Raw genomic sequence first — 22,707 nt, 5'->3', positions numbered from 1 at the left:
CGTAAAACTCGAACATTTTTGGGTCATCGTGAATCATCTTGTCGGTCCGCAATACAGAAATTGGTGAACAAATTCTAGCTGTTGGGACAAGTTAGTGGTGTTAAGAATAAAATCCGTACACGTCGTTCAAGAACAGCCTAAAATATTGCTGTTGTAGCCGAAAGTGTTGAAAAAAACCCAGGTTTGTCCATTCCTCGTCGTTCTTCGGAATTAGGCATTCCACAAACGTCGTTACACCATATTTTGCATCAAGATTTGGGTCTTAAAGCTTATAAAGTCCAGTTAATACATAACTCAAGCCGGCCGATCATCAACAACGTCGTGTCTTTGCTGATTGGGTCGTTGAAATGCATGAAAATGATCCGGAATTCCATCGAAAAATCATCTTAAGTGATGAGGCCTATTTCCACCTCGGTGGATTCGTCCACAAGCAAAATTGTCGAATGTGGGGCTCAGAAAATCAAAGAGTTATTGTTGAAAAGCCTCTCTAATGGATGGTATTTATCTGGACAACTTTTATCTTCAACAAGATGGAGCTACGTGTCATACAAGCAACGAAACCATTGATCTTTTATTAAAACAACAGCTTTTATTAGAGAACCCTTTATATACCTACAAAATATGTACAGCTAAGAGTCAGTAAAGGAAAAAAGCCGAAACCCATTGAGGAATTTAGTCATGTTCCCCTTAATACGAACGTCAAGTGTCGGTAATTTCATAATTCTCGGCCTTTCGACTCAGACTGTACCAAATGTAATTTTAGCAAAGAACGTATCATCCCACCTCACTCAAGCGCTCCATAGTGTTTGACTTCTCCATTTTCTTATCAAGGAGAATTTTGTGTTCAGATTGTAAGAAAGCAACAAATAATTGTAATTTCTTGGAACTCAATAGGGACCTTTCAACAAAAAATCTATTTTGTTTTTTATAAATCCGACTATGCCTGCGATCGATTTATATATCTCGAATAGCGCGCAACGTAACTAAATAATTTTGTGTCACAATATGTTTCATTATATTCGCTCGGGTCATAAGCTAAACTTAAGCTACGGACACTCTAGAATTCTTAAAAACTTTGAGTTCTTCCTCATGGTGCTGGATCATTGTATACCCTCGCTGGGTTCGAGCAGTACTTTTTCCCATCATATTCCCTCAGTGAAGGAGTGGGCGAGGTGCAACATTTGAAAACAGCGCGTGACAAGCATGTTTACGGATGGCTCGAAGTTGGACGGAAGGGTTGGTGGGGGGAAGGGTTGATGGGGGGAAGGGTTAGAAGGTCGCTGAAGTGTTCTCCAAGCTGAGGTAGCCGTAATTAAGGAAGCAGTGATCGATTGTTTACTTCTGTAATTACTGTAAAGGACGTAAATATCTACTCCAACAGGTAGGCGACAATAAATCCCTTCGGTTTGTTGCTTGTGCGTTCGAAATTAGTCAGGGAATACCTGACTTCTCTAACGACTGCATCCTAGTACTTCGATATTAAGCTCATTTGGACTCTCGATCACAGTGACATAGAGGAAAACTGCTGGGCTGATGAGCTGACTAGACCCTAGCCCTTGGAGACGGTTTCCAAGCAAAACTGGAGGACTGGGGGGTTTTTTTTTTGTTGGGTGAGGTAGGGTTCAAACTGCCTTCGCATTTACAGCGACCGTGGTCTACTGCGTCGTGTGGTGTGACCACTAAAACGATCCCTCCTCTCCTTCTGGGAGGGCCCAGAACGGCATCCATAAAGGACCAATTCTATTCACCCACGTCTGGGTCCACCATATTTGTAGCCAGCTTTCATGGAGGATTGGGGTTAACTTGAGAACCTGTGGTCTACTCCTGGAAAGATGAGCTTCGCGTCAAATCAGCGAGCGCCGGGTAAGTGCTGAAACTTGAAAAGTCGCGAGATCCTTTTCACCATGCATAGATCGGAGATGGTCAATGGAGATTCTAAGGCTAACAAATTTCTAAGGCTACAGCTCACAAATTTGGTGGAGATTGTCCGTTGGGTTTCCAAGCGCTTGAGATTGCCTTAAGTCCTTTCTGAGGAAGCTGTCTGAAGGATGAGGTGGATTCATCTCGGAACCTTCTTCTCAGATGATCTGCTCAAAGGTTTTGATATCTGAGCTCTCACTTTTCTTCCACACCTGGTTGCGAAAATATTCCACATTTGCGAACAATAATGGAATTAGTGACAACCCCTTCAAGAGATTTAAGCGCCGCTTGGCTATCAGAATAAATGTGCACTTCTCTAAAGATAGTTTAACCAGGCAGCTACCTCATTAATGGCTAGCATTTTGACATCAAATTCACTACAGTGATTAGGTAGACAAGCCGAAATGCCTACTTTTGGTTTCTTACGGCCAAAGCTAAATTTATCGTCAAGCCTTGAGCCATCAGTATAGAACCGTAAGCGGTGTTTTTCCGACCAGGTATATTGTCAATCCACTCGCATCTAGCTGCAATTCTCATATTAAATAACCTATTAAAATATGGTTAATTCAAACAATAGTCAACAGGTTTAATTCGACTCAGACTGAGTGTTATAATCGAGTATCCAAGTTATAGTTGCAGCACTGCAGCAGTGTTTTACCAACCAAGTCTAAGGAGAGGTAAGAAAAAAAGAGTATTCAAAGCATCGGAGAGAGTGGTTCTAAGGGCACTGCTGACACATATAAGCACCATACTTTGAACTTTATAGTCATAGTAACTCTCTAAAATGCTCAATAAAATTAATTCTTTTGTCCCACTTATTTTCTGAACGTTTGTGAGAGTCCGACGTTTGTGAGAGTCCGCTAGCTTTAAGAAAATTTAAAATTGCAACTACGCAAGTAAACGTAAGAAAGTAGCAACACTGAAGAAAAATACACAAACCGCCAAATACCTGCATACTATACATATACATACAGAAGTAGTATAGCTAAAAATATTATCAGGTTGCGAAGCAAAATTTTGCAAACCAAAAGGAGTAGATTCCTTTGCGCATCTGCATCTGTCAAACAAAATGCTTGTGGTGATTTCATATCAAATATCTATTATGAATGCACATTGCACTAATTTGAGATTAGTTTCCGCGGGTTTGAGATTAGTTTTCGCGGGTACTCTACAAGTTTCTGAAATTGTCCTACTGTGAAATTTGAGGATCCGAATGGGAGATAAATTTGGGACCACGACTGGTTCGCGTTCATTTGGATACAAGCAAATGATGAATTTGGTTGTAAATGGCCACTCCTTTGTTCTACAATCAGCAGAGGGAAATTTATCGTATATTATTTTTAAGGGCGCATCATTTGAGGTTATTGCCTTTGTAAAGATTTACCTACTTTACACGGACAACCTAAATATTTTCTCTTCGAAAAGGAGTTCTGTTCAACCACACCATCGAAGGCATTAAACTTCCTTCCGGTAGATGCAGGCAAGATATATCGTGCGCAGTACGACAATAAGGCTGAACACTTTGAGTAAGCATTTTGGAGCTTCCCGGACTGGTAAACTATGCACTCCCGCCTATAATTGCCATTACAACGTATCCGCAAGAGAGGCGGGGGAACGCGACGAGTTCATCCATGTATACACAGTAGGTTCGAAGTTCGAGGCCAGAGTGGGCGGACGTGTATATTCCGAACATCTGGGGATCTCCTTCAGTTTTTGGCTCCCCGAATACTGCAATGACTTTTAGGCTGAACTGATGGCAATAATGAAAGCCGCGACACTGGTGAAGTGTAATGCAATACCTGGAGATGATATCTACACGTTCACTAATAGCCAGACAGTGATAAAATCCCTCACAAAGCAGTCGACTGTCTCTATGGTAGCCACGAAATGCCGCACATTTCTTAACGAGATGGCTAAGTCATTTTCCTGGCCATTGCGACATTGAGTGTAATTGCAGAGCCGTGCTTGAAAATAAACGTAGTCCATATCAATACCATCCAATTTCGGCCATAAAAAATTGTTAATCATCTCTCGATAACGCAATCCCATTCAGCAATAACATCTGTTATTGGAAAACACTTTATTTCATGAAATTTTTAGAGCAACGAATGAAAGATGGCTTGATGAACTCACCTTAATAATCGCCCGACGATTGTTTCCGACTCTCAATTCTAAACGCACAGAGTCTGTGCTAAGCCAAAATAAGCGCAGTTTTTGCACACTGGTCTCAGTTATATGGAGCACTGCGTAAGAAGCAGATCGGCCCAGAAATGTTGTCTAGATAAAGAGGAAGAGACGATCTTGCACCTTCTGTGCCATTGGGCTGCTCAATTCAGACGTAGGTTCACTATTCTATGAAGACGTTTTTTTATGAATTGGAAGATAGCTGTTCTGCAAAAATTAGAGATATTCTAAAATTTGTGAAAAGCACACACTGGTTTTAGGAGAGATAAGGACAAGTTTCCCACGCGGCATCACAATCGGCTATGAGCCAGAGTGTGTCACATAGTGAACAACCGCTTCAATTTAACCTAGCCTAGGAGTTCTGATGCTGCTTCTAGGGTTCAATTAGATATCAAGAGTTTGTACTTATGGTGTTGTCGGCCTCACTTACATTTCAATATCCAAAAGTGTTATTACGTTACGATCCCCGAGCTACCTAACGTAGTACGCACTTCATTCAGTACTCTCGTTCAGTCTGTTGACGACATCAAAGTCCTTGATGTAGTCTTCGAGACCTCTTTTTTAATCAGTAACCACATGGATTTTATCATATCTGAATCAAATGCTGAGTTTGTCGAAATAGTTCTACAGATCTCTACACTCTAGGATTACTCTATATACCTTTGGTTCGTTCAAAGCTTGAAAATGCTACATTCAACTGGAGAACTCATCACGAATTTGCTATTGATAGAACTGAACTTGTTCAAATTTTTTTTTTTTAATATGCTTTTTCCCTAAATTTATCTCCTCCCAAGAAACCATACAATTCTCGCCTCTTTTTGATTAACTTTGAGTCCTTCGAATAGACAGGGTATATTCTTTCCATGTCTTTTGTGCATGGCTTGGTAGGTGGTGCAATCAATTGCCGCTCATTACTACTATTTATTCAATTTCTTCTCCAATTCAAGACTGAAATATATTCTTCAATGGTCAACGCTTTCCAAAGGATTCAAGCATTCAATGCTGCCACTTAATGGCTTCAAATGACAGAACTTTCTTTAATTTAGAGCAAATTTTTTCTTCAGTATGGCGATTTCTGGCGTGAAGTGACATCGCTTTCTACAAGGGCACCGTTTAAAGGTATTGTTGAGCACCGCTGAGGACTGCCGAGGAACAAATCCTAACTGACACTGCCAATTGGGACAAGTTCCATGAAGGCCATTCGTACCCCTCCTACTACACAGTATACAGTCTGTGTCAGAAAAAAAAAACCGCGATTATTCATGAAGTTTAAAAGATATACATATATTTAATATTTTTCTTACATGAAAGTATGTACAAAACTACGAATCGCAATTACTCACTAAAGCGTGTAGTCGTCATCGTTGTCGAGCATAGCCTGGCATCTTCTTCATGCTTTGATCCAGCTTTTCTGCGTAGCTCGTCGACAAACAGGACTAAATTTTGCAAACTTGACGCCCGAGTTGCTTTGAATCATGGATTGGCCATTCGGCAAGATGCGTTTTCATAATTCCTCACACATTTTCAACGGGGTTGGTGTCTGGAGACTGGGAAGGCCAGTCCAATAGTACGACGCTATTTTCGTATTTTGTTGTTTCTCAATCTGTTTTTCTGAGAGCAGTGGTTTTGATGATGTGGTACGGTAGGATATGTTCGCCTCCATCCGTCGACGTTCGATGGTGTTGATACTCACATCTATTCCCTTTTTATTTGATTGTACTTGGCGTTGTCAAAAAGAAGGGTCCCGCTTAAAAAGTTGGGCGATCACTTTATCCTACTTTTTTGTCGTCACTCGCTTCAAGCCGCGCTCGGCAAAGTCATCAACACTCTTGTACACCTTATACTGCTGATTCCACATCACAACAAACTTGTTTGATTTTTTAATCACTTTTGCAGCCGCGGCGTAAGATAATTTCGGCCCTTTCGAATGCGTGCATAAAAATACCGCCTCAAAACGCTTCGCGTACTTCTCACTCATTTTTGTTTGGTTGCGTTTACGGGAAAGACACTAACCTGAGTTAGCATTGACGTCATAGCCCTTGTGTGGGACGATTACGCAGCATAAAGCAGAACGAAATATATCTTGAAATTACACGAAAAACACGGTTCCTTTCTTCTGACACAAACAGTACCTCATGGTGTCACTGACCACCGTCCAATTGTTCAAGTTTGATTACGTTTTACTTTTTATTACTCCTTTTATTACTTAATGCTTTGCCACGCTTGCGTGTATATGGGATAATGTTCCGTCTAATAGCAGTGTTTAAAAAATGTATGCGTGGCAGTGTGCAAAATGGAGTAGAAAAATAACAAATATAAAAAAGCGAGAATGCCTTAAAGCGGGAAAATTTGCAGACCAAAGTCTAAGAGCTAAAGAAATTAAAATACGATGTAAATATGTATGTAGGTCCAACAGTCAATTTGTCGAGTCATGAAAATTGGCTAATAAAAATGGTGTTCAAACCCCCCTTTTAGGGAGATTTCAGCAAACATTTATATTTCAAATGGCCAAATTCCATTTCATCTGATACTCTTTACAGCCTTAGATGCGGATCGAATTTTTTGGTGGGTGTATGCATTCAAATTGTCATTTACGTTCATGCACTCACTTGTAAGTGCAAAGCGGTTTAAATTTGCCTTATTACTTATAACTGAACCGCAATGCGGCATTTTCTCTCGCTTTCGCACACATAAAAAACCGAATTGGAAGATTGTAATGACTACATAGTAGATATACTTATTTAATACATATGTAAAGACTCCTTTCTGTTTGTTGTTGTTCCCGCAATGCGTATTTAACCGATTCGTCGTGTGAATGAACGATCCTTCTCAACTTTGCGACGACTGAAAACGTATTTGAGATCAACAATGTCTGAAGATCGCCTGAACGGCTTAGCCTCAATGTACATCGCGATGTCAAAATCGATCCGCAAATAATTTTGAAAGAGTTTTTTTCAGTACCTCGAAGAGTTGATTTATTACATACCTAAATGTAGCTAATTATTACTTTTGACAATAAAATTTTTGTACTCTAAAAATTTTTTTTTCTTTTTTCATTGATTACGTAACTTGGGTTAAAACCATCCCCTCGGAAATTTTCTGCGCACGGGCCTGCATAGATGGCTTCAGTTGAATTTTTAGGTTTGTTGACGCAGTACAAATGTAAAACACATTTTGTTTTTTGATAGTTGGGAATTCAGCTGCCAATCAGTAAACAAAGTATTTTGATCGGTTGCGTAGTTTTCATTTGGAGTTCGTTGAAAAATGGAAAATCGAAAGGAACATTTTCGTGATATTTTGCTTTTTTATTTCCGCAAAGGGAAAACCGCACCGCAACTTCATTATATTAAAAGTTATGTGCTGTTTATGGTGACGAAGCCTTAAAAGAACGGCAGTGTCAACATTGGTTTGCCAAATTTCGTTCTGGTGATTTTGCACTCAGAGATGAAAAGCGCTCTGGTCGTCCCATTGAAGTTGATAACGCCCTAATCAAAGCGATAATCGATTCGGATCGTCACAGTACAACACGTGAGATTGCAGAGAAGCTTCATTTATCACATAAATACATTGAAAATCACTTAAAACAACTTGGCTATGTTCAAAAACTCGATATATGGGCTCCTCACGAACTAAAAGGAACGCATTTATGGCAACGCATAAACAGATGCGATTTGCTAAAGAAACGTAAAAAAATGATCCATTTTTAAAACGACTGAAAACCGGCGATGAAAAATGGGTTGTTTACCAAAATATCAAGATCGTGAAGCAGGCCAGGTGAACCAACTCAAACAACATCAAAAGCTGATGTTCATCAAAAGAAGGTATTTTTTTTATCAGTTTGGTGGAATTACAAAGGAATTGTCTACTTTGAACTCTTACCACCCAACCGAGCGATCAGTTCTGATGTCGACATTGAACAACTAACGAAATTAAACAATGCAGTTGAAGAAAAGCGGCCCGAATTGACAAATCGAAAAAGTATCATGACAATGCAAGGACACACACATCTTTGGCCACTCGGAAAAATTATTGGAGCTTGGTTGGGATGTTTTGCCACATCCACCATATAGTCCTGACCTTGCACCATCTGATTACTTTTTGTTTCGATCTTTACAAAACTCCTTGAAAGGTAAAAATTTCAATAATGATGATGATGTTATTTAAATCGTACCTGATTCAGTTTTTTGCTAATAAAAACCAGAAGTTTTATGAACGTGGAACCATGCTGCCTGAAAGATGGCAAAAGGTTATTTATTAAAATGAGCAATACATTATAGAATAAAGCTATTTAGTTCCTTAAAAAAATTGGCTTGATTTTTTAAGAAAACCGCAATTACTTAGTTGCCAACCCATATATATCCATTTATTTCAAGTCTAAAATAAAATGCAATAATTGTTTTTACAAACCTCTTAAAGTTAATATAAGCTTAAGTAACCAAAGATAATTAAATAAATTTCAAAAAGAGTTTAAAAATTCATAAAATACCTTCTTTGACACCGAAAAGTCAAGCAAAATAGAACTCAAGATCTCATTAACTTCTCCAAGTGTGACCAATAGGAGCATTGCGCGCATAATTCATTCTAAGCAATTTAAGATGAGTAGTAGAGAGAGTTCTAGTAGTGGTACGAAAGTGAATGTACCTTAACAGAGATGAACAATCGATTTCCCTTTTAATTACAATAAAAACAAAAGACGATGAGAGTAAAGATTTTCTACTCTCTAGAGACTTTAAATCAATTAAATTCAAAGAAAAATTATAAGAAAATGTAGGATTTGAGAATTTGAGCGAACTGAGAGCACATTTAAGGGGTTACATACAGTTAGAAGGCTAAAAAAAGCGAATTTTTCACAATTTTTTCTGAGAAAACTTTTAAGTTTATTGATCTAAAAATTTGTGCACATATTACATTATATTTTAACTGTAGTTTAAGACTAAGTATTAGTAAAAATATTTAGTTGGAGAGCTGATACAGCTGATCTCCGGGAGCTCCTCTCAAAAAGGACGTTTTGGGGTAATATATCCATATACATATCTCTGAACTGGATCCTCTGAAATTAAAAAACCAAAAAGATTTAGTTAAAGTAATGCTAAATCTAAATTTTGACCTTAAATTGTTTATAAAAAAAATTTATTGGTGAGAAAAAATCCCCGAATAATTACTAAAAATTACGAAGCTCGTGTTAAAATTTTAGACTAATCGGTTTCGCTATTTTCGAGTAATGTTAGTCACCGATTTTGAAAACACCATTTTGAGAAAAACGCGTTTCAAGTTTGAAAAGCACTTTAAATGGGATGACATTTTTTTTAAATTTGCGAGTAATTTCGAATCATCATCTTATAGTATTGCTAATATTTTATTTCAATCTCTTCATGAATTCAAAAATGAAGATGTAATTTTGACTCCCATTTTTCATTCTATAGCAACATTAGCTTCGTTGTATCCACTTCTTACCCTATTTTAGGTTTTTGTACGGGGTAGTAGATCCAAGTTTACGAACCCTTGCACTCTTAATACCCGATTGCGACATGAGAACATCCTCTGCATTTCTAAACACACAAAATATTTGCAAATCATCAGCATTTAGAAGAAACTTGGCAAACGAAAAATAAGTACCAAAAAATATTTCTTAAGCAGGCATTACGTTCCCTGTTCCATTCTCTAATTCTCGGTATAAGTTAAGTTATTTAGAATATCTAGAAATGAGAAGGACAGTCCTTTCAATTTCGTTTATTTTCAGTGTTGTTAATGGCATCCGTCGACTGTGCAGCTCTACTTGAGCGAATACGCGTTAATGTTCGCCAAAGAAGTCTTCGCAATGTTTACACTTTTTATGGGGAAAACCTTAAGATTAAATTTACGAGTAACGCACCCATTGCTCGCGCACCTCGAGACTATAATTTGTCATCCAATTTCGCTTTATCTAAACTAAATATTTGGCTTTCACCATAATTTTCTTTGCTACTTCGAACTTCTCGTTTAGAACTTGTGGTATATATGTACTTCAAAATATATTAATTTTTAATAAAGTAAATGAGGCATCCTCTTCACCTAGGCATCCTAACTGTTCAGCTTTTAAACCGGCAAGTGTTGTGCATTTTCGCCTTTACTTTCTCTATATTGTGAAAATCTCCCTTCCTTCGTTGAACAAACTATCACTTCGTAATGCCTCAAAACGGCTGCGCTGTCACGCGCGCTGCCATACGCGACTCACGCCTACGAGGGCGATCAGAAAGTTCGCAAAATGAAGAGGAAGGCATGTGAAATTATAAATGAAGTTTCGGTGTTTGATTTCAAACAGAACTGTATACATCTGTTTTTGTTAATCTTCAACTGTAAAACGTGGAGATAAGACGTAAGCTGATTCGCTATAAGAATATCCAGCGAAATTTCTTGGAGCTCAAATTTTTTTTTATATCTCATATTCATCATTATTTTATAAATTCTCTATATTCATGTGATAGGTAAATATTTTTACTATTTTTACTTATTTTTCGAATACATTTAAAAATCAGGAAATAATTTGTAATTTGCGACGTCATCTGGGTTCCTGGTCACAGCGACATTGCGTGAAACTGTGAGGCGGATGAGCTGGCCCGACAAGGGACATGTGAGGTGATTTCCCCGCGAAGGGAGAGAATTTGGATCCCCCTGGCTACCTGCAGTCTACTCCTGGAAAGTACACAAACTTGTAAGGTCGCGAAATCCTTCTGGCCACGTGTGGATCGGGGGCACTCGGGCGAGCTTCAGAGGTTGACAAAATATCAGCTCTCGAATCTTGTGGGTTTTTTCACATGACACTATGCTCGAGGAATGCATGCTGTGAGAATTGGAATTACCTCGAGACCTTTTTGCGTTGGATTTATGGAGGATGAAGTGGAATCATCTCAGCACCTTGTCCTTAGCTGTCCTGCTTTGATGGAGTTAAGATCCAGGCATCTTGGCTCTTACTTCCTTGCTACGCCTGCTGAAATAGCTGGCGCTGACATTAAAAATCTGATGAATTTCATCAGCAGCAGAAAGCGGTTAACGCAAACGCATCACAGTCATCGTCCATCCACACGCTCCTAACCATCCCACCACCACCTCTCCCCGCCCTCTCCTTCCATCGGTATTTCTCTTTCACCTCAACTCCTTAATAATGGTATCACAAAAGACGAATCCGTTTATTTTAGTTTATATTATTTTTCCCATATGGACTGTGCTTCTAGAGTTAGTTCATTGTCTAGTTCCGTCTTCAAAACTGAGAATAAGTGAGTGGTATGTGTTCGACGTACTCATCCTAGGCAAACGGGTGTTTGCCCTAACAAGCTTGTCAACTCTCTCATTACTCTCTATTCCCTTGTGCCCTGGTACCCGGTAAATTGTGACCTGCCTATTCACGTAAAACTCGTCCTTTTTGAATATATAGTACATACAGTGTTGTACACCCACCAAGCTAGTCATTGCAGCCATTATTTGCTTTGATAGAAGTTTGACTATCGATGAAGATGTTTGTGCGAGTGTTGAGCGGAGTAAATTCTAACCCTAATTCAGTTACTTTAGTTAGACCATAGATCTCAGCTTGAAATATGCTGCAGTGACTAGGGAGCCTGAAAGACTTTTGGAGATCATACTGCAGGCAGAAGACAGCCGCTCCTAGGCCCTGGGTCATTTTGGATACATCTGTAAAGAAATTGTAAGAGGGGTGATGGGATTCTAAACCCTTCTGCCAGCCAATCTGTTCTATTGCAAAACCAAGCCTCATGCCAAAGTTTACTTGTGGAATAATGTAGTCTGACCTTCCGTTTATGTTCTGTATGTTACTGTGATCAAAAAACTTTTGTTACAATTGTGCAGTTATCCTTAGTGTTAGTGCAGATCTCTTGGTTGAGTTACTTACAACTAATATGATGGGATACCAGTCGAGAACTCGCTTACTCATATTCCTGCAATCTCCAATCTTTTAACGTACGCTATTTTATCACACGCTGTCCACCATACTAGCGAATCATAGAGCATTATTAGTCTGATAACCGCCTGTATATTCAATCTGTGAGTCAACCAGATAACCCACAAGTCTTACCGAGCATTTTCCTGTATGCGTATAAGGCATTAGAAGCTTTCTTTGCTCTTTCTTCCACATTAAATCTCCATGAAAGTTTACTATCTACAATAACGCCTAAGTATTTAGTCCATCCTTTAAGTGTTAGTTCAACTCCTCCAAGTATCGAGGGTTATTAGTTGGGAATCTTGTACTTTCTTGTGAGTACTAAGTCTATCTTATCTGGATTTACATCCAGTCTGACCAATTCCGTCCGCATGTAGATTCATCTGTAGATTTCAATCACCATTTTAGGACACCTGCGTGATATGCCAAGAACAGCCAAGACCGTCAGTTTTGGTCCGCTATCCCCAAGTTTGCTGAGAATCTGATTCATCACTAGATTCCACGGATGAGTAGAGAGTAATCCGTCCTGTGGGGTCCCTCTGTTTGCCTTTTTTGAAACTGTACTTGACCCCCATTCAGCCATCACTACCCGACCGCTGAATAGGCTGCCGATCCAGTGTGGAATAGCAGGTTGTATACCAGCTGACTCTAGGCATTCCATCAAAGCTTCCATAGGCACTTGATAAGCTCTCCAGACATATCAAGGAAGACTCCCTTCGCATATTTTTTACAGTGCAGTGCTTCGTCTATCTGTAGCAACATCCTATGATGAGCTGTTTCCCTTCGTGTACGCATGCTGTTTTGGCGACCGTAGGTTAGTTCCGGTCTTTTCCTTAATGTACGAATCAAGCAATCGCTCGAACGTTTTCAATACAAATGATGTGAGACTACATGGCCTGTAGTCCTTGGGATACAAGTGGCTGCTTTTATCCGGTTTTGATAAGACAACCTACAAACAACCTAAGCTAATATTCAGCTTCTAAGGACATAATTTAGCCTCAGACTCTGTATTGGTACAGAGCTTCCTTTCTGCAAAAGCGCTGGGAAGATTCCATCTGGGTTCGGAAATTTAAAGGCATCAAATGACTTCAGTACCTAGTCAAAACTAGTATAGCTAATTCATTAGGAACACCGCTGCAACCGTGAAAGTGGGTATCTATTAGTACTTCCGGTGTTTCCCTACAATTGTGTGTCCATGATCCTGTATCCTTCAAGATTAGTGTTAAAGCAGTGGGAGATTTCACAAGAATACAGACACTACCAGGAGCTTCTTTTTTAAATTTATTTATTGTACAAATATTATTTCGTAATTTTCGTATCGATATTCCGGCAATTTGCTCAAACAAAAATACTATGCACTCACACATCTAGGTGCCTGTCAAACTCAATCCTGTCAAAAATATGGGAAGAAGAAAAGTGTTCTTTCTTTTTTATTTTGTATAATCTGAACAGGCTATACCACTTAGAGATTGTTTTTAAGCAGATGTCCCTCTAATTAAATTCTATTCCCAAACAATGATCTGTGATATATTTTTCCTATACAGTGAGAAAACAAATCACGGCTCAATTTTTTTTTTTTCTTCTAACTGGCTTGTAGCCCTGCGATATCAGAAATTCCTTATTCATAGTTGTTGGTAAGTAAAACACATCTTCTTACCCACATGTAGCCTTACCCTCATTCGAAGAACTTTTTGAACTCCGCTCGTATAGTTAGTATGTATTAATACTTAAATACTAGGTTGCTCAATAAGTTTTGCGGTTCGATAAGACGATAGGCTTTGCTACTAACCTAATTTTTTTTTATTTTTTTGTTATATTCATACACTCTTCACATGAACGTATGTGAAGTTTCACATGGCCCATCTAAACCTTTGTCTTTCTATTTGCAGTGCAACTCCACATCAACCAATAAGACTTGCGCGCGTTTTAGGTATTAACAATAGCCACAACGGAAACCTCCCCGAAGGTCCGTTCCCACGAATAGGTCAGAACGAATTCCGAGGGCTCCTGCCCCTCGAGATTCCAAGATCAAGTCTTCGGTCTGACCTAGTACCCGAAGACACTACCAGTTGAGCTTCCATACTGCTCAGGGACTGGTAACTCTAGATTTTAGTCGCCTTTTACGACAAACAAATTCAAAATTTACGGGCAAATTCAAACCCTTGACACGCTAGGAGGCATTAATTAGTACAGTAGAAAGATGGTTGCTGAATTTAAGCGCAGTCGTACAAGCCTCGAAGACGATCCACGAAAAGGACGTCTAAAACAGCAACAACGCCAGAAATCGTGGAAAAAATACAGGATCTCGTCGAGTGACGAAAAGAGATGTAGTACAGGGTTTGCCATATAGCTTTTGCTTTTTGAACCACCTATTTTTTAGAGAATGGTAACACAAATGACATGTCAAATGTGTTCATAATTTACTTAAAGGTTTGACATTTACGAAATGGGACGCTATACGCTTGAACAAAATTGGGAAATATTGAAAACCTATTTCCAAAGTGGTGAGTCTTCTTCTTCTTTTCTGATTTTCACATCGGTGGCTACGTCAATAAGCAAAATTGTCGGATTTGAGGCTCAGAAAATCCACACGTTACTGTAGAGAAGCAAATGCATCCACAACGAGGCACTATTTGGTGCGGTTTTTGGGCTGGCGACATCATCGGGCCATTTTTTCCGAAAATGAGCGAGGAGCCGAAGTTACAGTAAATGGCGAGCGTTACCCTGACATGCTCAACCAGTTTTTGTTTCCAAAAATGAAGAGGATGACATGGACGACATTTGGTTTCAACAGGACGGTGCAACTTGTCACACTGCCAAAGTTACACTCGAACTTTTGGCTACCGTTTTTGAATTCCGATATCAATTGGCCGCTTCGGAGCTGTGATTTAAGCCCGTTGGACTATTTCTTGTGGGGAGCCGTTAAGGATAAATGCAATGCAAACCATCCAGAGACGATTGATGCTTTAAAACACGAAATCGAAGTTGCCATTCATGAAATTGGAGCCCAAACAATCGAAAATGCTCTTAAAAATTGGGTTGATCAAATGGCCTACTGCAAAGCCAGCCGTGGCAGTCATTTGACCGATATTAGTTTTCATTCATAAATGACAAAGTTCAATCTTTAAAATAAAAAAAAATTTGAAAAAATATTGATTACTTTTTTTTATAGCCAATTCAAAAAGCAAATTTTACATGGCCCACTATATAGAAGCTGTAGACATCTCGGCATCCTTTTGGGTTGTGTAAGCAATATTTTGACTGAAGTATTGGGTTTCAGAAAGCTGTATGCCACAATCGCTAGCAATATAGTAAAAAAACCTTCAAAAGCAACTTTCTCAGCAACATTTAGAGCGTTTTCGAAAGGATAAAGAAGATCATCTGGATCTATTCATCACTATGGATGAGGCTTGGCTTCTTTGAGGATGAGGCCTGGTTCTTTGCCTCCGAAACGAGTTCGTGTCCAGCAGTAGCATCAGTTTTTTGGGATGCAAAAGGAATTTTATTTTTAGATTCTTGCAAACTGGTTAAACTATGAATTCTGAATATTATTTTTGCCTTTTAGAGCAGCTGAAGGAAAAAGCTCGCGAAAAAATGCGCAGTTTGCAAAAGAAAACAATTATTTTTCATCAGGGCAATGCACCGTATCACAAAAGCATTTTGGCAATGGCTACAATCTATGAATTCATGTTGAATTGTCGAAGCATTTACCGTAGTGACTTCCAGCTGTTTCCAGACCTAAAGAAATTCATGCGGGGTAAACGTGTTTCCATCAAATGATGACGTCATAACTGCTGTGGAAGCGTATTTTGCAGCCTCCCAGATTCTCACTTCGGTGATGGAATTCATAAATTGAAAACTTCGTGTATTGATGTTCAGTGAAACTCCACTGAATAGTAAAGTGTATTTCAAACCTAATTTCAAATTGTGTTTTTCTTATCGAACCACAAAACTTATTGAACAACCTAGTATGCCGGTATGTCGCTATGTGTGCCTTAATAACAACCAAATCATTTGTTGGTGATGAGAGGATATTAGAAAAGTTGCTTCATCAGCGCGGTACGTTCAGTTTTTAATGAAATATTTAATGAATATGCATGAGCTGATGAGTGCAAACGCAGAGTGCAGAGTATTAGGGCCACTTTATAGATACACCAGAAAGATTTATTTTTGTGGTACATTTTTGTTTGCACTGTTTTCCAAGCAATTTTTTACACTTTCTGCGGTTGCAAAACGTAGCCCTCTTCCCCGCTTCTACTATTTCCCACTACTTCTACTACTTCCTGCGACAAGCCGCAGCTATTTTGCGTTCGCTGCAAGCAATCATACGCCCTAGGGCTTGTTTGTACGTGTAACCAGCAGCGCAAATCGTCGCTCTGACATTAGTACAGTTGTCAGTTTTTTTCTGCTTTATGTGCTTGTGCGTATGATTCCTTCATTTTTTTCTATTAGTCTTCACTCGTTCTTTGTTAGAATTTTTCGTGTATTTTTTTCGTAATTTTATTGTCGATTTGTTTTTCCATTTAGTGGGGGGAATGCCACTAGCCAGTGATTTTGTTATCTAAAACGTTTAAATTTGTGACAACTTCCCGCTAATAATAGCAATAGGAATAACTGACATTAACTTAATTTAGCCAGTTAGCAAATTGAGCCAATGCCAGTGGTCAGTGACTTGTGAATGAAGTGGAGCTTTTTTTTGTGCATTTGTAGTATTGTGTGGTAAAATTAGTGCCACCTAGTACTTAAAAATATTATGATGGTGCTGATTGCACGGTTTGAGTGGTTCGTGACGATTTGCATATCTTTTGGCGCTGCACAGGAAATGCTTTAATTTCCGCCTATTGCAATGCTCATAACACCCATTGTATGTGTTCGCTACGCCCCCCATTCGTCTGCGTCGAAAATGGTAAATTTTCATATTAATTTTGTACCCGCACTCCGTTTGCTTTCCCATTTTTTTTTTAATTTAATTTTTATTTGCATGCTGCACGCAGGCATGCCTAACAATCTCGTGTGCAAAACGATAATATTTATTTTTGGATCACGTGTCCTTTGTTACTATATTTTATTAAGCGAATTCTTAACGTATTTCACATTGCACTTCCTGCCGTCTCGAGCCCTCAACAGCGCAACGGGGTTCTGCTCATTTACATATTACAATGAGCTGTCGAGCATGTTTCGTACACAAACAAAAGTTCAGCAACTTACATTCACATACAAATCACACCGACTTACATGCGTAAATAAAGGGTTCTCCAATAACAGGTGTTTGGTGTTAAACAGGAGAGATTATTAACGATTTTTTATCGGTGGAATTGGGTGGTATTGATCTGGACAACGTTTATTTTCAACAAGACGGCGCTACGTGCCACACTAGCAACGAAACCATTGATCTTTTACAGGGAAAGTTTCCGGATCGTGTTATCTCTCGAAGAGGTGATCACAATTGGCCACCGAGACCTTGTGATTTAACACCTTGTGACATTTTTCTTTGGGGTCACGTGAAAGAGAAGGTCTACGTCAACAGCCCAGGGTTGATTCATGACATCTAAGATGCAATTCGTGAGGCTATCGAGGGCATAGCGCAGCCACTTTGCAATTCGGTTATGGAAAACTTCATGAAAAGGATATTGTCGTGTAAGCGTGGTCGTGGTGGTCATTTGCCTGATGTTATTTTCCACTATTAACGGCATACCTTCCTCTTTATAATGAAATAAATATCCGATCATTTGTATTAAAAAATACCATTTTTTCTTTGAATAACAAAATAACGCCTCTTATTGGAAAACCCTTTATATAAGTGCAAACACATATACGCAAATATTATATATAGAGTTGCAGTGGCGAATTCCAAAGCCCTTCGAGTGGGGAGAGTTAGCTTCACATATTTTTTAGGTTTTAAAATAAATGTATTTCTTCGAACTTGCCGTCGACTAATTAGCAACGCCATACAAGCAGCCATTCTTGTTCAGCCATCGTTGTATTTATTTTTTTAATTAATTTTTTAACATACGTCACTCGTTTCGCAACTCACCAGCTTTACTTTGCATTGTTTTGGGAAAGGCCTTAAGCCCTCAGCATCCCTCTGGTAAATCTCCTCTTTTATTTCTGCTTGCATATATTGGAAATTGTGCCTACAGCTTATTCCTTTGAACATTCATTCACACTTCTTCCGCACTGTGTTATTGTCACGCATCAAGATTTCGAACGCGTAACACATGAAGCCGTGTAGACGACACACACAAACACACACACGCATGCAATATTAATCAGCTTAAGTGTGTGTTACAATATGTTGTTTTTGTGCGCTGTAAGCGTATAATTCACCCGGCGTCAATTATACTTACACTTAATAGCTGCCAGAGCACACACACGTACATGGACAAATATAAGGGTGGGCTGAATTGTATGACACGATTCTTCTCTATAAAACCTATGAACAAACAATTTTAGTAAACACTGTTGACCCCACAAATTTCAAAAAAAGATATTTTCCGTAATAAGTAAATCTGTATGTTTTATGATTGAGCATAAGAATTAAAGTAATGGCGTACTAAGCTGAATATTTCTTAGAAATCTTTTAATATTTCATTTCATTTTCACATCGATAATGCAGATCATAAGCGGAATAGTTTAGTCCAGTCAAAAGAAGATTTAACTTAGCAATTTTAGGAGTATGCGAGTTTATGGTTTTATTATATAAAGGCCATCACTGTGAACTTAAGTTTGAGTTTTCGGGGTCGGGGGTTGTGTCCCGCGGCCGCCATCTTGGAAATAAGGGTGCAACTGGTTTTTTGCGTTTATCTCGTGAATTCCGAAAGTTACGAACATTTTGTAAGATACTTTTTTATAGACAATAATATTATCTACAATTTTCATTCAAAACTTTTTATTGTAAAATTAATAATAAAAAAGTTATAAACAAAATTACGCGAAAAATTAAGGGATGAATTGTTTTAAAGCGTAATAACTTCTTTTTTATAGATTTTATGGAAAATATACTTAAGAGCTTTTTTATAGAGCATTCTTTTGTGAACATTTTTGTCTATAAATTTTTTCCGCTATCTTTATTTAGTCGTATGATTTTGAGCTGCTAAGCGGAGCAACCAATACATTAGCGAAGCGCGTACATGATTACACAGGCCGACAAATTTTAACCAACATTCAGACCCAGAAACCAGACTATATATTTCCGAAGGTTTATGATGTTCTGAATCCAAATCTGGCCTCGGAATTGCTCTATCTGCTCTGGTTTTTGAGATATCCTAATCTAAATGTGCAAAAAACACCATTTTTGCCCATATTTGAGGTTATGTAGCCTTGCAGATGTTTTCTTTCACCAAAATTAAAGGATGGCATCTTTAAACATAAGCCTTCTTTTTTCAAATGGCGTTTTGTTTGCTCAGATATAATTTTTTTTCGCAGAGATATCGCATTTTGAAATTTTCATGTTTCTAAATTTTCCTACACCTGAAAATCGATTAAGATAACATAGACATGATATAGTCGATTACTAATTTTCTTGGGTTTGAGGGCCTGAAATATATGGATTAATAGTATGTAAATTTGGAGTTTGTGGGTAAGCCTGCTTGCGGTTAAATGGGTTAGCCTGCTCGCGGTATGATAGGGGTGGTTTCTAGGGGTTAGGGCTGTGTGTGACTCGGTACCCAAAGGTTAAATAGTGTAGGGGTGTGGTGAGTCAGCACACTTATGATGTGAGACAAAATTCTAAGAAAAATAAGACTCAATTCAAGAAAATTAGTAATCGACTATATCATGTCTATTTTATCTTAATCGATTTTCAGGTGTAGGAAAATTTAGAAACATGAAAATTTCAAAATGCGATATCTCTGCGAAAAAAAATGATATCTGAGCAAACAAAACGCCATTTGAAAAACGAAGGCTTGTATTTAAAGATGTCATCCTTTAATTTTGGTGAGAGAAAACATCTGCAAGGCTACATAACCTCAAATATGGGCAAAAATGGTGTTTTTTGCACATTTAGATTAGGATATCTCAAAAACCAGAGCAGATAGAGCAATTCCGAGGCCAGATTTGGATTCAGAACATCATAAACCTTCGGAAATATATAGTCTGGTTTCTGGGTCTGAATGTTGGTTAAAATTTGTCGGCCTGTGTAATCATGTACGCGCTTCGCTAATGTATTGGTTGCTCCGCTTAGCAGCTCAAAATCATACGACTAAATAAAGATAGCGGAAAAAATTTATAGACAAAAATGTTCACAAAAGAATGCTCTATAAAAAAGCTCTTAAGTATATTTTCCATAAAATCTATAAAAAAGAAGTTATTACGCTTTAAAACAATTCATCCCTTAATTTTTCGCGTAATTTTGTTTATAACTTTTTTATTATTAATTTTACAATAAAAAGTTTTGAATGAAAGTTGTAGATAATATTATTGTCTATAAAAAAGTATCTTACAAAATGTTCGTAACTTTCGGAATTCACGAGATAAACGCAAAAAACCAGTTGTACCCTTATTTCCAAGATGGCGGCCGCGGGACACAACCCCCGACCCCGAAAACTCAAATTTAAGTTCACAGTGATCGGTTTTACATAATAAAACCATAAACTCGCATACTCCTAAAATTACTTAGTTGGCTATTTTTTTTGTCTCTTTGTACTGGACTAAGTTGGCGGTGTGGGAAATTGTTGATGTGCCATATTTGCACTCCCAAGCAGCACTAACGCACCGTTTTGATACCATTGTGAGATCTCCGACAGACAGTTATCTACAGCCAGCCGGATCTGTTGATGTAATATAGAACATTGATAGGATTCAGGAAAAAAGGAGTACCCTCTGGCCTTAATCGTCTAGCAGTCAAACCCGGACATTTACAATGAAAGTGCTCAACAGTCTCCTTCTCTGAAAGGTTCCCACAGCTTCTACAATGGGGAAAAGGCAATCCCAGCTTTCTTGCGTGTGTGCCGATCTTTCAATGACCGGTAAACACAGCTACGAGTTTGGAGACTGGGTGGCGTGGAATACTCAGGACGCTTTGCGTCCTACGTCTATTGTACTGGGACCGAAGGATTTTTTGAAGTAGCACATGAAGAAATTGAGCTTCAACTTTTCAGCGCCTCCTGAGAAATAAGTTGCACAATTCCCCTTTAACAACAGTCAGCGCGATGCCGATGACTGGGTAGGAGGCCTCGGAGATGGATTCAGTTCCCTTCCGGGAGAGCTTATCAGCAATTTCATATCGCTCAGTGTTCTCATGGCCTGGAGCTCAGACCAGAGAAATGTTACCTGCAGATCCAAGAGATTTTATTTCCTCTTTACAGGAATTGACTAGTTTGGATCTGCACTATGACATCGTCAGAGCCTTGATCACGACTTGGCTATCGGAGAAAATGTTAATATCTCCCTTGCTCCCGCGTTCGCTAAACATGTAAGCCTGCATTACCGCTAAGATTTCTGCTTAAAAAACACTAACAGTATTCGGCAATTTTAATGAAATTTGTAAATTAGCTGATCCATCTTGGAGCCGTCAAACAGAGGTACCAGCTTTGGTGCAATCCCTCCTACGTGGAAGGATTGCCCTGGCACTACCACCACCTCTAGTTTGCAGTTAGAGAGATCTGTCAAAATTTAAGAGAAATACGGTATTAACAACCCAAAAATGCGACCACGTCCCTTGAGAGATTACCTCAAGAAACGAACCTCCTTTGACCTGATTGCATTTTGAGCAGCGATGAAAATAACGTAAATTCGATGGGATGTAAGTGCAAAACAATATTTAGAGCAGCACAATACATATAGTCCTCTCCAGCTTAGAGACATGATAGACCTTCCGAAGAACTTTCCACCAAACCCGGAATTCAAATTGGCAGAACCTTTACCTTGCACATCCACCTGGGACTTGAGTCCCCAATTTTTGGCGAACGCAGATTTGCTGGAATAAAAAGCTATCCTGCTCCGTCTTCTTTACCCGATTTTCAATGTGTGGCTTCTAATGGAGTTTGGAGTCAAGTACCACCCCAAGGTACCTATCTGCCGATGAAAGCGGCAGAACGTAATTATTTTGTTTGTGAAGTCTAAAGTGTGGAGGTTAATATTTTCTTGCAAATAGATCCAGCTTCGTTTTGTCAGAGTTAGCTCTAAGACCGTAAACCTCAGCCATGACTGAGGGAAACGGAGGAACGTCAGAACGTCATCAACAACAACTAGCAAGAGGAGAAGTGAAAGGACACCAGCCTGCGGCATACACCTCAGCTCGAATCTAGTGACTTTAGCCTCTGCTGCCAGCGCATTAACTGCCCTGCAGCCAAATAAGGAGGAGATACAGAGGCAGATAGGTCCTTCTACCTCTAGTCTATTTAAGGCAGTTGATACCGCCCTAATGTTTTAAAAGCATCCTCTATATCTACGAAGGCCGCCAAGGTGAATTGTTTGCCCTCCAGAGTTTTTTCCCTCCCTACAACCTCGTATAAGGCTTTTTCCGTGGACTTTCCCTTCAGGTAAGCATGCAGTGCTGGAGATAATTCGATGTGCTCTCGAATATGGTAATTAATCCATCTTTCACCCCTTCTCCCTGCCTTGGGTATGAAAGCAATCCTCGTTTTCTTCCAGTTGGCGAGGACGTAATTAAAAGAGATCCACGCCATATAAATTTCTTCTTGGACAGGAACCAACAAAGTACTTGTTTTCTG

This window comes from Anastrepha obliqua, chromosome 1 (genome assembly GCF_027943255.1).
Source record: "Anastrepha obliqua isolate idAnaObli1 chromosome 1, idAnaObli1_1.0, whole genome shotgun sequence".
Classification (NCBI taxonomy): Eukaryota; Metazoa; Arthropoda; class Insecta; order Diptera; family Tephritidae; genus Anastrepha; species Anastrepha obliqua.
Note: the sequence above shows the minus strand (reverse complement) of the source record.